This window comes from Schistocerca americana, chromosome 7, assembly GCF_021461395.2.
Source record: "Schistocerca americana isolate TAMUIC-IGC-003095 chromosome 7, iqSchAmer2.1, whole genome shotgun sequence".
Lineage (NCBI taxonomy): Eukaryota > Metazoa > Arthropoda > Insecta > Orthoptera > Acrididae > Schistocerca > Schistocerca americana.
Genome location: NC_060125.1, coordinates 119,261,274 through 119,278,550, shown reverse-complemented (window position 1 = coordinate 119,278,550; position 17,277 = coordinate 119,261,274). Strand labels below are relative to the sequence as shown.

The following is a 17,277-nucleotide window of genomic DNA, read 5'->3' as shown; positions in this document are numbered from 1 at the left end:
GTAAAGACAACAATTATGGAATAAGTTGCAACTTTTGACCATCGATGTTTGTCTAGTATGTTGAAAAACAGTGTAGGGAGTAAAATAAAATTTCTGGAGAGGGGATCAGACCACTTTGGATGACACAGCCTTTCTTACTGAAAATTGAATATTATGACCCGTCCATGAAGCACAGAATATGATAACAATAAATGAAGCTAAAATGAAAGTGATGTAGAATAGTAGAACCTATATGTAGTATGAAACTGTTGATGAAAAGGCATTTATATCATGGGAAATATCTGATGATGACACCTCTTGAGTTAGTAAAGGCATATGATAGTGTCCCAGAGAAAAGATATGAGAAACCTTGGAGAGAAAGGGGGGTGGAAAACAAGCAACAGAAATTCTTCAAGCAATGTACAACAAAGCATCAATTGTGTTCATCCCCAAGATGGAAGAACTGATTGGTTATGAAAATTAGATGGCTGAGAAATTATGGCTGAAACTGAGGAAGAGATAAAATAAGCTTATAGAAGAAGGGAAATTAAGTTGTTGCTATTTGCTGGCATTATTATATTGTGTGGAACTAACAGTAAGGATGTACAAGAACAGCTGGACATATTAAATGAAAAAATTGAGAAATATGAAGTTTGAAGGTAAGGTGGGAATCTAGAGCATGATGAATCAACTCAGTCAACACCAACATATGAAAAAGAAATGGAACAAAACAAACATAGAATAAAAATCGTGGAAAGAAAGGAGTGACTGGAGAAGTACCATAAATGTCCCAAATTGGCCTGATGCTGGATAAAGGGAAAACAGAGATGATGGCAATGATAATTGAGATGTATTTTTCTACAGCATTTGCCCCGCTGTAACAGGGTCCACTATCTGAGCAACCCCACCCAAGATTTAGGAATTATTTGTATTTTAAGTCTAAGTTCGAATGACACCCATCCTATTGCTGCGAACATCACATACACCATGGGAAGGAGTTATGATTGATTGATTGATTTTTATCTGGTCGTGCAAAATTAGATTGTATTGTAATGTAGGAAAAGTCAATGAATACAATATTATATGGTCAAAAATGAAGAAAAATAAACAGTACTGCAAAAAATATAAATGCAAGATAAACAATATTATTAATTACATATAGTCCATCATATATAATTCTTGAAGCCTAAAAATTATTTTAAATTGTATACAGTGTTGTTTATGAGGAACTGTTCCAGGTTTCTCTTGAATACATGAGGACTGTCAATGTCCTCTTTTTATGTTCTGTGGGAACTCATTGTAAATTCTTATTTGAGACTGGAGAACTCCTTTGTTACAATTGTGAATATCACAGTTAGTTCGGAAAAGATCTTTGTTCTTGAAACTTCCTGGCAGATTAAAACTGTGTTCCCGACTGAGACTCGAACTCGGGACCTTTGCCTTTCGCGGGCAAGTGCTCTACCAACTGAGCTACCGAAGCACGACTCACGCCCGGTACTCACAGCTTTACTTCTGCCAGTACCTCGTCTCCTACCTTCCAAACTTCATTCTCATTCTGGAGTCTTTGTTCTTGTTTACAAATGCCATCAGTGAGTAGATACACTGACTTGTGAGTGTCAGTATCCCAACTGTCTTGAATAGGTGTCTACAAGGTGCCTGATTTGAAATGCCATCTATCAGCCTCACAGCTCATGTTTGTATTTTGAAAACTTTTTCCACTTTTGCAGAATTCCCCCAGAATATTATACCATATGAGATCAGAGAGAGCAAATATACAAAATGTGACAAAATTATTGTTTTCCTGTAAACACAGGGCAAAATAGCTATTAGTGCAACAAATGCTGAGCTTAGTTTCTTGAGCAGGTAATCAATATGTTCAGTCCATATTAATTTGTTATCCATTTCTGTTCCTAGAAATCTTATATGTGAAGTTTCATGTATTTTCTGTCCATGGATATCAATTTCAAAGGCTTGAAGCTTGTTATTTGGTGTCTGAAACTGTATTAAATTATTAATAACTTGAATATGCCATATTAATGTTCCACAGTGATATGTATTAGTACATTATGAACTGGCTTTCTGCTTTTTAGGCCACTGTCAGGTAACTTAATATTGAACAAATAGTCCGCAAAATTTCAGCAATAATGCATAGTTGTGCAAAGGAATGCTGTACAAAGATATGTGACATTTTATGACTATATCGATAAACAAATAAATCTTACATTACAGTATATTCATACATTAAAACTATGTCAGTGTATAAAAAAGAAATGTTCTACAAATGAGTAATGGCACAGGCTACTATGGACAAATTTGTGAATGTGATGAACCGACCAAAAAAAGGGAGGGGAAGAAAGACTTGTATGGAATATGGGTGTGGAGCATTTATAACATGCTTATTAGCTAATGTTGAGTGGGATAGTAACTGGCTGCTACTTTATTAAGGTTGAGTAGTGGAACTGTGTTTGGTTATTAAGGATTAGGTCAGGATTCTGTAATCAGTGTTTATTAATGGCCAGAATTTCAAGTACTGTTAGTTTTCTCCATTTAGTTTATTTATGGAGGACATCAAATTTCACATCATATGAATGACATTCATTCAGAGCATGCTCAGCAAAGATGGTATCTTTCTTTCTCAGTCTCCAACTCCTTTCATGCCCAGTCAGTCTAGTGGTTATAGCCCTACCTGATTAATCTACATATAATTTTCCACACAGATTGTGGGAATCTATAAATCCCACTCTGTTCTAAAGGAGGAATTTGAGATTTACTATTGAACAGAAGGTGGGAAACAGTATGCCTAGTGTAAAATGCTGGAGTACATTTCCTGAACTTTAGATACCTGTCAAGACCTGTGGGCAAGACCTGTGAAGTTCTACCCACGTATAGCATCGGGGCCCATTTGCTATCAGTATGGTTTTGTGCTGTCTAAGGTGGATACAGGAGAGCTGTTATCCTTGTGTCTTTTCCTTTTGAAGAGTATATTGTCTGTCAGTGTAGGACCATAACTATTACTGTGTGCTACTCCTTCAATTATTTTCAACTCATTTTCAAAATCTGCTTTGGTTTGGACTAGAGATAGCAGGCACGGCATCCATGGAGTGGAATGCTGCATGTTTATGTGTTATTGGATGCTGGGAACTGTCTGGTATTACTGTGTCTGTTGAGGTTACTTTCCTGTACATCTCCAATAAATGTTGTTGGTTACTGGTGTCAGTGGCGAGGTCTAAAAAGTTGGTGGAGACTCTTCATCAACCAAATTTTGAAAATGAATTGAAAATAATTAAAGAAATAGCATTCAGTGATGATTATAGTCATACAATGATTGAGAATCAGAGTGTAATTTATAGAATTGCACACAATCTGTGTGGAAAATTATATGTAGGTCAAACAGGAATTCTGAGGCTGCCCGTTTCAGACTGTTGTCATGTGTCCCTTCTTCTGATATTTTATCCCTCTTTGTTTCCAATTTTGTGATTGCTTTTTGTTTTGTTATTTGACCTGTTAGTTTGCTGTGCATAATGCATGTTTTCTTGCCCTTCCTGACGACACAGTTCAATATTTTGCAATATCTCTTTAATATATTTTCACTGCTTTCTGTGTTCTATTCCTCTGTCCTTGGTAAAGTTCCTTTTTCTGGCGCATGATATTCTAATCCCAGATGTTATCAATTTTTTCAACTACTTACATTTGATTTAGTTTTTATTTGTCTTCAGGGGAAGCTGGCCTCAAAGTGTTGGGGGAAAGGTATAAAATGAGTTAAATTTCTCGTCCTTATTCTCTTCATGGTACACTTCTTCCCATAGTTGCTGTTGTAGACTATTTCTAAACATATTGGTGGAGTCATTTATTATTCTGACATACCCAATTTGGATTTGTATATTAACCGTTTTCTGTTGCTGTGTTTAAGGATTGCCATTTGACCATCATAATCAAATAGGCTGTTTACTACAGCCTGTATTTTTACATCACAATACTGTGTGGAGTCCAGGAAAGCAATGTCGATCATATTCTTGCTGCAATCATCTACCCTTGTTGGGAATGAGATCTTTGGGTGTAAGTTCAAGCAAGACATCAATGCTTGTATTTGACTCTGGTTACTATTTGTTAAGAGAAAGTCAATGTTAAAATAACCACGTGGAATATTTTTACTGTTGCTCTTGTAAAGTTTTATAAAGATAGTTTCTGACTGAGCAACAAAGCAATGTTATCTACTGGTGCTCTGTAGATAGTTATAACTATGATGGACTGCTTTTCTAATTCTAGTTCGACTGCACAGCATTCAAAATCTTGTTCAATGCAATACTGACTTACATCTACAACCTGAGACCTAAGTGTTGTAAATAAAAATTTCCACACATCTTACACTACTTAGATGGAATTTTATAATCTTCTAAGTGTATTTGCTCAATTTCACAGCTTTTAGGTGATGATCTGATAAGCACAGTACGTCAACTTTGTTTCATCTAAACTTGTTGTATCTTGAATTGAAAGCAGCAGCTCTTCCTTTTTGTTTAGCATATTTCTTATACTCTATGGAATGTTGCTGTGGTCTTCAGTCCAGAGACTGGTTTGATGGAGCTCTCATACTACTCTATCCTGTGCAAGCGTCTTCATCTCCAAGTAACAACTGCAACCTACATCCTTCTTCTAGTCAAGTTGTGCCACAAACTCCTCTTCTCCCTAATTATGTTCAGTACCTCCTCATTAGTTATGTGGTCTACCCATCTAATCTTCAGCATTCTTCTGTAGCACCACATTTCAAAAGCTGCTGCTCTCTTCTTGTCTAAACTATTTATCACCAGGTTTCACTTCCATACATGGTTACACTCCATACAAATACTTTCTGACACTCATAACTATACTCGATGTTAACAAATTTCTCTTCTTCAGAAATGTTTTCCTTGCCATTGCCAGCGTACATTTTATATCCTCTCTACTTTAACCATCATCAGTTATTTTGCTCCCCAAATAGCAAAACTCACATTTTATATCCTCTCTACTTTGACCATCATCAGTTATTTTGCTCCCCAAATACAAAAACTCACATTTTATATCCTCTCTACTTTAATCATCATCAGTTATTTTGCTCCCCAAATACAAAAACTCACATTTTATATCCTCTCTACTTTAATCATCATCAGTTATTTTGCTCCCCAAATAGCAAAACTCATCTACTACTTTAAATGTCTCATTTCCTGATCTAATTCCCTCAGGATCACCTGATTTAATGCGACTACATTCCATTGTCTTCATTTTGATTTTGTTGATTTTCATCTTACATCCTCCATTAAAGACACTGCTCATTCCGTTCAACTGTTCTTCCATGCCCATTACTGTCTCTGATAGAATTACAAAGTCATCGGCAAACCTCAAACTTTTTATGCCTTCTCCATGGATTTTAATCCCTACTCCAAATTGTTCTTTTGTTTCCTTTATTCCTTGCTCAATATACATATTGAATAACATTAGGGATAGGTTACAACTTTGTCTCACTCCCTTCCCAACCACTGCTTCCCTTTCATGCCCCTCGACTCATATAACTGCCATCTGGTTTCTGTACAAATCGTAAATAGCCTTCCGCTCCTTGTATTTTACCCCTGCCACCTTCAGAATTTGAAAAAGAGTATTCCCATCAACAGTGTCAAAAGCTTTCTCTAAGACTCCAAATACTATAAACATAGGTTTTCCTTTCCTTAATCTATCTTCTAAGATAAGTAGGTTTAGTATTGCCTCACATGTTCCAACATTTCTATAGAATCCAAACTGATCTTCCCCAAGGTCAGCTTCTACCAGTTTTCCCATTCATCTGTAAAGAAATCGTGTTAGTATTTTGCAGCTGTGACTTATTAAACTGATATTTCGGTAATTTTCACACCTGTCAACATCTGCTTTCTTTAGGATTGAAATTATTATATTCTTCTTGAAGTCTGAGGCTATTTCACCTGTCTCATACATGTTACTCACCAGATGGTAGAGTTTCATCCGGTTTGACTCTTCCAAGGCTATCAGTAGTTCTAATGGGATGTTGTCTACTCCCTGGATCTTGTTTTGACAGGTTTTTCAGTGCTCTGCCTCATTCTTCATGCAGTATCATATCTCCCATTTCATCTTCATCTACGTCCTCTTCCATTTCCGTAATATTGCCCTCAAGTACATCGCCCTTGTATACACACTCTATATACACTCTCACCTTTCTGCTTTCCCTTCTTTGCTTAGCAATGGTTTTCCATCTGAGCTCTTGATTTTCATACAGGCAGTTCTCTTTTCTCCAAAGGTGTCTTTAATTTTCTTGTAGGCAGTGTCTAACTTACCCTAGTAATATTTGCCTCTACATCCTTACATTTGCCCTCTAGCCATCCCTGCCTAGCCATTTTGCTCTTCCTGTCGATCTCATTTTTGAGACGTTCGTACTTCTTTTTGCCTGCTTCATTTGCTGCATTTTTATATTTTCTCTTATCATCAATTAAATTCAATACCTCTTCCATTACCCATGGATTTCTACTAGCCATCGTCTTTTTACCTACTTGATCTTCTGCTGCCTTCGATGTTTCATCTTTCAAAGCTTCCCATTCTTCTTCTACTGTATTTCTTTCTCCCATTCTTGTCAAACGCTCCCTAATGCTCATTCCGAAACTCTTTACAACCTCTGGCACTTCCAATTTATCCAGGCCCCACCTTTTTGTAGTTTCTTCAGTTTTAATCTACAGTTTGTAGCCAATAGATTGTTGTCATAGTCCAAATCTGCCCCTGGAAATGTCTTACAATTTAAAACCTTGTTCCTAAATCTCTGTCTTACCATTATAGAATCTATCTGAAACCTTGCATGGACTCCAGGTCTCTTCCACGTATACAACCTTCCTCAATGATTTTTAAACCAAGTGTTAGCTATGATTAAGGCATGCTTGATGCAAAATTCTACCGGGCAGCTTCCTTTTTCATTCCTTACCCCCATTCCATATTCACCTACTTCTCCTTCTCTTCCTTTTCCTATTGTTGAATTCCAGTCCCCCATCACTATTAAATTTTCATCTGCGTTCACATACATTTCTTCAATCTTTGTCATCTGCAGAGCTATTTTGCATATAAACTTGTATTACTATCTTGACTACAATAATTCCACTGTGTTCGTAGTAGCTTACCCATGCTCCTATTTTTTTTATTCATTTTTAAACCTACTCCTGCATAACCCCTATTTGATTTTGTATTTATAACCCTGTATTCACATGACCAGAAGTCTTGTCCCTCCTGCCACCGAACTTCACTGATTCCCACTATATCTAACTTTAACCTATCCATTTACCTTTTTAAATTTTCTAACCTACCTATCTGATTAAGGGATCTGACATTCCATGCTCCAATCTGTAGAACGCCAGTTTTGTTTCTCCCCATAATTGTACTTACGGTATGGCTATTGGTATCGCTGAGGCACACAAGGCTCCCCACCAACAGCAAGGTCCATGGTTCATGGGGGAGGTCTAATGGAATATTTTTAAGCAATAATGATTATCAGAGTCTTTGCTGCTACCTTTAGTATCTGCAAGATTATTATCTAGAACCACTTTTACATTGTGTCTTTCCTTTTCTTTTATCCTAGAAAATATCCACAGTGAATGTTAGAAAGTATCTGATTTGGGTGGATGCTGTCTTCCTTGTCTGTAATACTATTGGTGATAATATCTGTAAACTTTCTCCCTGCTCTATTTAAATGCAAGCCATTGTAAGTGTTATGATGCTGGCTTATCGGTATTACGTGTTTCATTTCAGTGTGTGACTGGTCTGGTTTCCACAAAGTTCCACTGAGCTCCTCATTGACACATTTCATGGAATGTTTCATATCTGGCCTATCAAAACACTGGAAGAGTCAAACTATCTTCACATTGGTGTGTGTTTTTCTCCAAGCAATGTTAGATATATCTCTTTCAACTCTTTATTTGTGGTTGGGACCTGAACTATTCCCAGCACCACCTATTATTACTATTATTATTATTATTATTATTATTATTATTATTATTATTACATGGTCTTGTATATCAAGATCCTTCCCTAAGGAGCATATATCATTTGTAACATAACTGAGTCCAGCAGCATTTGGCTTGATTAAGCCAGTAACTTGATAGTTTTTACCTGGGGGTTCTTGTAGTAATTGTGAAATGCCTCTACCATGACTCCTGCCAAGTACAAGGGCCTTTTTGGTTGTATTGACATTCCTTTCACTTTTTTGAAAAATTTATCAGGCTGCATCAGATCATTCTGAATGTTAGTTTCAGGACTGATGACCTCAGATGTTAATTCCCATAGTTTGGAGCCATTTTTTACTTTCCTTTTGTAAATTAAATTTTATTTCTAAACCATAAATTGGGAATCAATCTGTGGTTTGTCTAACTGAGCATGGGAAATTGCATAAAACATACTCAAGATGGCTGGTACAACAGCTTTGTAATGTTAAATAATATGGTGCATGGACTTGATATCAATCTGGCTCAGTTTCCGTTTCTTGCAAGGTAATGTGTTACGGTATAATAATTTCTTGATAGAAGAATTTTGACTTCTAAATAGTGAAAAATAAGATTACTAATTACTGGAGCAGAAAACAGAATCTGTTAGAAGTTAGTTAGTCAGTCAGTCAGTCAATTAGTCAGTCAGAGCTTGATTAAATTTCAAAATGGTGCAACGATTGACAACTTGCTTTGAATTTTCAGACATGTAGAACTGCACTTCACAAAATGAAAAGAAAAAAAGAAAAAAAAGTTGTTTCCTATGACTGTAGCATCAATGAGTCACAGTTGGAATTGGTCAACTCATAATATGTGAGTATAAACTTCGGAGTGACAACAAATGCGATGATCATAGAGGCTGTCATGGGTAAAGTACGTGGTAGACTTTAGTTTATTGATAGGATACTATACCCAGTCTACAAAGGAAAATGCTTACAAATCACTCAGGCAACCCACCCTACAATGTTTCTCATGTGTATGGAACCTGCACCAAGTAGGACTAACAGAGGATATTGAACATAAACAGAGAAGGGCAACAATAATGGTCGCACTTTTGGTTGATCCACAGGAGAGTGTCACAGAGATGCTAAAAACCTTAAGTGCCAGACTCTTGAAGATAGACAAAAACTACCCCTAGAAAGCCTACTTACAAAGTTTCAAAAACTGATTTCAAATGATGACTCGTAGAATATACTGCAACTGTTCTCTGTATTGCTCCCATAGGGATTGTGAGAACAAGAGTAGATTTATTACAGCTTGCACTCCGTATGTGAATGAATGAAATGACAGAAAACTAATAACTGAGGCAGAGGGATATACAGTTGGCGATGCACTACACATTGCAATGGTAAAGACAACAGAGAGGCAGTTTTGACATTTTGAAAGATAATGGAAGTAAGATTTAAGAAAAATCAAGACATGTTCATAGGATTTCTCGACCTGAAAAAAGTATTTGACAATGTAAAATTGTGCAAGATGTTGGAAATCCTGAGAAAAATACATATAAGCTATAGTTAAATACAGGTAACATACTATATGTACAAGTGTCAAGAGGGAACAAAGAAAGACCAATAACAAAGTACTCTGATTAAAAAGAGTGTAAGACAAGGAGGAAGTCTTTTGCCCCTACTGTTCAATCTACACATCGAAGAAGTAATGATTGAAATAAAAGAACGTTTCAAGAGCGGGACTTAAGTTTAGCATAAATGAATTTCAACATTGAGATTTGGTGATGACATTGATGTCCTCAGTGAAGTAAAGAATTACAGGATCTGTCGAGGGGAACAAACAACCTAATCAGTACTGATTATGGACTAAGGGCAAACAGAAGAAAGACAAAAGTAATGAGGAGTAATAGAAATGATATTAGTGATAAACTTAATGTCAAAACTGGAGACCAGAAAGAAGATGAAGGAATCATGGTACCTTGGAAGCAAAATAACATGATTCAAACGAAGCAAGAGGACATAAAAGCAGTCTATCAAATGCAAAGAAGATGTTCCTGGTCAAAGAGAAGTCTAGTACCAAACACTGGTCTTAATATGAGGAAGAAATTTCTAAGACTGCATGTTTGGAGCACAGAACTGTATGATAATAAATCATGGATTGTGGGAAAACTGGAAAAGAAGAGAACTGAAGCATTTGATATGTGACACCATTGAAGGATGTGGAAAATTAGGTGGACTGGTAAGAAATGAGGTAGTTCTCGGCAAAATCAATGGGATGAAGAATGCATGACAAACACTGACATGAAAAAAAGGAGGGGATAATGTGACACGTTAAGACACAAGAGAATAACTTCCATAGAGGGAACTGACAAGGGTAAAAACTGTGGGGAAGACATTGGAATACAGCCAACAAGTAACTGAGTACATACAGTGCAAATACTACCATGGGATGAAAAGGTTAGCATGAGATGAATTCACAGCAGGCCACATCAAACCACTCAGAAGTTTGATGAATTTTGGAAAAGTTCATTAGAAGAAGTGAAAGGATTTAGGGATATGGGAAGGAAGATACACAAGATTTCCAAAGACAGAAGACATCAAAAGCAAAAAAGGAAAGTTTCCTTCAGCATTGCAGCATTTCTTCCATGACATACTCACGTGTACAGAGAACTAAGGACAAGTAAAGCAATGCAGAAGGTGCATATCATGTGCTGCAGTTACAGCAAAATCAGTGGGGAGACTTGATGTACAGAACCTGCTGACTGAAGTGGATTTCACAAGGAATTGTACCTAAGAACGGGTATCATGGATGCAGCAAAGCTTTCAGCTGTCACATGATGCTATAATCCTGCCATTTCCCTGAAGGGAGTAAAATCGATTTTTGGGAAAATGCATTTTTCAAATATTTTGGGTCTCATGTTTAAAACTATGTATCAAATATTGACATGGAATGCATAGAAGTATTTTAAATTATTTCTTAAACATTGTGATACACGATGACCCACACCATGTTTATGAGAGACAGGACGTGCCTGACATAGCTTGCCTTACCATAGATATAATTGAGCACAAGAGACTTATCTTTTCTGTTGGCTAAACTGCAAGACTATTGACAATCAGTTTTGTGCCATTTGATTTGTTTCCTTTGTGTGTAAATCCATGCGCTTGTTGTGAAAGTCATATTTAGTGAAGTCACTGAATTTTCTTCCCTTCAGCATGCCAAGACCTAGTCTGAAGGTATTTAAAAACTTTGAACATTGGTATGAGAAACTAAACAGCACTCAGAATTTGTCTGATTCACTGTCAGCTTTCTTATTGGATGTCCATAGCATGTGAATTCTACAGTGGTAGTGATATATTGAGTGATGCTGCTGCCATTACAGAATGAAAACTAGCTGGAATTGAAGAACAATATAAAAAACTAAATGCTGGAACTACAGAGTATGAGATAATTAATGTGTCTTTATCATCAGATGTTTTGGAGAACAACGTGTGCTGCAAACAATGTGGAAAATGTGGTGCTTCACTGAAAACAAACACACATGTAGAACTTGCTTTTGAATTGGAGTTTATGTGCAATTATTGCTAACACAGTGTTATTTTTTTTTTCAGTTTCTCATGCATTACTGCAGATGCAGGTAAACTATATGATGTAAATATTAGACTGATTTATGGATTATGATCTATAGGTAAGAGGATGGCTGCAGGTGCTGTTATGTAGTGTGATGAAACTCCCTGTGCATCACCCTCAAAATTTTACAAACACATCATTGGAATAGGTTCTGCTGTTGAAGATGTGAAAGCTGCTGTTGATGAAGCTGTTGTTGAAAATAATAATGGGGATTTATCCATAGTTTTTTATGTGAGCTGACAGAATACAGGCCATACATCTCTGAATGGTGCTATAACAAATACAAAGTGGACACTGGCAAGCTAGCAGATATGGCAATACTTTCCAAGGATTGCATATGCAAGGATAAAATGAAAACTAAATGTAAAGAAGAGTGCATAGCAAAATATTATGGTTCTAGTGGGGTATTGAAGTTGCTGGTGTAGTAAGTATTTAACAACACTCAGAAAAGTTGTACAACATTACATACATAAATTATCTTGGAGATGGTGACTCAAAGGCATTCAGAGAAACTAATGTCCTATGGGAACAGTGTGAACATTAGGACAAGGCTTTGATTGCTCAAGGCTAGTAGACACTGTTGTACATCCTACTCAGAAGTTCTATGGTCTAGCAATCAGACAGAATTAATGAGCAGAACAGTCTTTTGACACAGCTTCAAGCAATGAGAATCTCCAACATGAGTTATCCCCAAAAGGAGCAGATAGTTGGTGCAAGTATAGTAGAGGCAAGGTAACTAAATAACAATATAATCACCCTCATCATTTGCCACATGCCATAATGGATGAAATAAAACTGATATTCTGAACCTTGCAGATATTAATCTACTAAAGAAATACATTCACAGCCAGACTCAAAAGACAAATGAATGTGTTAACCATGTGATATAAAACAGACAACAAAAAGTTGTCAGGGCAGGATAACAAAGTGCGTAGTTTTGCAGAAGATGGGGCTCTGCATAGGATTATGAACTTCAGCACCTGTGCTTTATTGGACAAGGAATAGATCAGGTCTTCAGATAATGCAGTAAAAATGTATTCAGAGATGCTAGACTATATGTATAATAGATGAAATTTTCAGGAGATTTTCCTTAAGGCCCTCTAACATATCTAAACTGAAAGATTTGTGAAATTATTTTGGATTAAGGGATTTGTAGCTTTACTTTTGGCTTAACTTAACATTGTAAACATAGAGCATAGGGAAAAAATTGAAAAGCTACATGTTTACCATCAGACAGGAAATTTAGCTCAATTTCTCTCAAATATACATCTAGTTGCTTAACCATTGTGCCACCTCACATGCTTGTTATCATAAGTGTCTATCGAATGCAGATGTGTACATTACATTCATTACTAGATGAGACATTGAGTGTCCAGGTGTCGCTAAAAATTGCACCGCCCTAAGGGGCCTGCAGTTTTTTTTTTGTGAGTTTGTGCCTGGTGCACATGGAGCTCTGAGATATTGCTGCCCATTCTTCCTTCCCTGGCTGCATTTCCTTCACCATGCCCCTCACTCCCTATCCTCACTCCTTCTCCACTGCCCCTCCTTCCTCTCTGATTTATGTGGACATGGCTATCCTCCAGGTTCTGTGGACTGTTTGCAATTTTGTTCCACCTGCCTGTTCTCTTTCATCCATTTTGGCGTTCAGGTCCCCAATTGGGGTTTGACGTCCACTTAAAAATTTTCTGTTTTTATTGTGAGCCATCTGGGGAAGAACTTTCTCCCTAGCATGTACCACCTACAACTTGGATTCCTCTCCCCCTCTTCCTTCCCCACTGTAGCACCTCTCCACCCCACTAGGTGACCAGGCTGGATGCCGGTCACTCCTTTCCCTCTCCCTCAGGATGAACAGAAACTCCTGCATATGCTGTCTGGGGGAAGGCTTACATCTCTGTCCCTTAATGGCATTGAGTGTCCTGTCGGGAAAGGTACGAAGAAGCTCTTGGTGGATGAAGCAAACTGGGTGTCCCTCTTGTGGAACAGTTTGGCCTCCACCCACGTGAGAGAGAGAGGGTGTCCTCCTCAGTTCATCTCGCCAGTTTGGAGTCTGTGTTGATCCCTGCATTTGGGGCCATCTGGTGTTGTCGGCGGCAGTGGACACCAAGGCCTGACACATAGCGAAAGTGCAGTTGCACTCCAGGCAGGCGTGTGCTGTGGCTTCTACAAGACCCTCAGCTGGGCCACTTGGCTGGGCACATGCTCAAATAATTGGGTTGCCAACTCCAGTGGGATGGCCAATGCCCTGTTATATTGACTGCTGTCCCCAACTAGAGAGGGTATAATTCAAGGGAGAGCTGGTAAACCCTCAACCCCCTGATGCAGTCTTCCACTCAGTGAAATCAGTGGGCCCACGGGAACGGAAGAAGACCACAAGGGAGGAGAGGCTAAGAGGGTTATGCCCACATTTGACACTCATCCTTCCACTTGTCTCGGAAGGAGTCCACTGTCTTATGCCATCTATGAATTGTTCATAACAGGCTCACCCACTGTTTTTTCTTGTGTAATGAGATACCCCCATAATGTTGTTGTGAGTCCAGACTGACAGTATCACAGGCATTGGTGGAATGTCCCCTTCTTTTGGTTCTTCATAGTAAGTATAGTCCTCCAGATTCCTTATCTATAATATTAGCAGATGAATTGGTTCTCAGTTTCCTCCATGGATCTAGTTTTTATTTTCAGATTTTGCTTTACTCTTGGAGCAGGGGAAGGGTGGTTGTGGTTGGGCCTCTCTTCATGTTTTCTTTGTCTGATATCCATGACCACTCGCCAACACAAAAACTGCTGTTTTATCCCTTTTTTCCAGTTTTTAGAGTTGGTCTACCCTTTTATTCCTTCTTGTGTGTGTTTTAAATTCCTCATTTTATAGTTTGACTCCTCTGACTGGATCCATCCACTTTTAGCAGGCCCTCTCTCTTCCGCAAGTAACTCTGGAATCATGAAACTGGTGGCCCTACCGTTTAGTCCCATAACCTCCTCAGTCAATCGATCAATTAAAAATTGCAGACTTCAGATGCCCACCCAATATGCAAAACAGAATAGATGACAATTATTTTCTGCATTCTTCCACTAATTCTGTAATGTTTCCAAAATTACACAAGACTAATGGTGTAAGCAGTTGTACTGTGTCACAAGGAATGTGAAAGACTAGTTGTCTGCAATTTTCTAAGAGCATTTTCATAATTAGAACAACTTCGTCTTTCATCCACCAATTCTTGTTTAAGTTACCTGATAATCTTCATAGCATATCCACAAAGCTAGCCAGATGCAACCCATAAAACATTTGTTATACAGTTCCATGTCCTTCTTCAGGCTTTTGTTATACAGTTCCATGTCCTTCTTCAGGCTGATATGAGGATCCCAAACAGGTGAGTAGCAAGGCATACTCAATAACAGTTTGCATGGAATCTTGTATGAGCCAATGAAACTGTTTGGAATACTCCATTTGTATAACCTGCAGCAAGATGTAAATGTTAGACCTGTTTGACACATTTCATAACATTCTCTACAAATTTCAAAAGAAAATAGTCTTGGCTGCAACAAAGACTGTTTTTTCTTTCAAAACACTGACCATAGCAGATACGTTGTGGAGTGGGAAGAATTATAAAATTCTCTACATATATTACAAAAAAAAAAAAAAAAAAAAAAAAAGGTTCAAATGGCTCTGAGCACTATGGGACTTAACTACTAAGGTCATTAGTCCCCTAGAACTTAGAACTACTTAAACCTAACTAACCTAAAGACATCACACACATCCATGCCCGAGGCAGGATTCGAACCTGCGACCGTAGCGGTCGCGCGGTTCCAGACTGTAGTGCCTAGAACCACTTGGCCACCCCGGCCGGCCATATATTACATTACATTGTTCTAATACAGATATGTATTGATAGTTCTTTGGTCAAACATTACAGGATTTTTTCTCTTTTGTTGAAGTCATTACTAAACACACATGGCATTTAGCTGAATGGATGTTCGACTGATGGTTAGTAGTAATATACTGAATAATGTACACTCCTGGAAATGGAAAAAAGAACGCATTGACACCGGTGTGTCAGACCCACCATACTTGCTCCGGACACTGCGAGAGGGCTGTACAAGCAATGATCACACGCACGGCACAGCGGACACACCAGGAACCGCGGTGTTGGCCGTCGAATGGTGCTAGCTGCGCAGCATTTGTGCACCGCCGCCGTCAGTGTCAGCCAGTTTGCCGTGGCATACGGAGCTCCATCGCAGTCTTTAACACTGGTAGCATGCCGCGACAGCGTGGACGTGAACCGTATGTGCAGTTGACGGACTTTGAGCGAGGGCGTGTAGTGGGCATGCGGGAGGCCGGGTGGACGTACCGCCGAATTGGTCAACACGTGGGGCGTGAGGTCTCCACAGTACATCGATGTTGTCGCCAGTGGTCAGCGGAAGGTGCACGTGCCCGTCGACCTGGGACCGGACCGCAGCGACGCACGGATGCACGCCAAGACCGTGGGATCCTACGCAGTGCCGTAGGGGACCGCACCGCCACTTCCCAGCAAATTAGGGACACTGTTGCTCCTGGGGTATCGGCGAGGACCATTCGCAACCGTCTCCATGAAGCTGGGCTACGGTCCCGCACACCGTTAGGCCGTCTTCCGCTCACGCCCCAACATCGTGCAGCCCGCCTCCAGTGGTGTCGCGACAGGCGTGAATGGAGGGACGAATGGAGACGTGTCGTCTTCAGCGATGAGAGTCGCTTCTGCCTTGGTGCCAATGATGGTCATATGCATGTTTGGCGCCGTGCAGGTGAGCGCCACAATCAGGACTGCATACGACCGAGGCACACAGGGCCAACACCCGGCATCATGGTGTGGGGAGCGATCTCCTACACTGGCCGTACACCACTGGTGATCGTCGAGGGGACACTGAATAGTGCACGGTACATCCAAACCGTCATCGAACCCATCGTTCTACCATTCCTAGACCGGCAAGGGAACTTGCTGTTCCAACAGGACAATGCACGTCCGCATGTATCCCGTGCCACCCAACGTGCTCTAGAAGGTGTAAGTCAACTACCCTGGCCAGCAAGATCTCCGGATCTGTCCCCCATTGAGCATGTTTGGGACTGGATGAAGCGTCGTCTCACGCGGTCTGCACGTCCAGCACGAACGCTGGTCCAACTGAGGCGCCAGGTGGAAATGGCATGGCAAGCCGTTCCACAGGACTACATCCAGCATCTCTACGATCGTCTCCATGGGAGAATAGCAGCCTGCATTGCTGCGAAAGGTGGATATACACTGTACTAGTGCCGACATTGTGCATGCTCTGTTGCCTGTGTCTATATGCCTGTGGTTCTGTCAGTGTGATCATGTGATGTATCTGACCCCAGGAATGTGTCAATAAAGTTTCCCCTTCCTGGGACAATGAATTCACGGTGTTCTTATTTCAATTTCCAGGAGTGTATTTATTTTAGAGCAGACTGAAGTACAATGCAAGAAACAAAACCATTCTTGAGATAAACAATTGCACCTCAAGGCTGAGCTATGCCATTGGAGTTAATTAGTTAGATAACTGCAATTTTTGCATATCATTTGTATAATTTTTTATAGAGTTTTGTAGAATGAATCATTTACAGGCTGAGTATGCTTAATTTGTGTGTCTGTGTGGATGTACCCTGACCACCTACCAATTATTAACCAGATGTGAAGTTTAAACTTAATAAAACTGAATTTGTAAGTCTATGACATAATTTTAG

The 17,277-nt window shown here is 39.2% G+C and overlaps 1 protein-coding gene across 1 annotated transcript in view; it reads left to right on the top strand.

Annotated features, from left to right (window-relative positions):
- Nucleotides 1–17,277, top strand: part of LOC124621922 (UDP-glucosyltransferase 2-like) — a 109,278-nt gene that overhangs the window by 77,973 nt on the left and 14,028 nt on the right. The window lies entirely within an intron of this gene.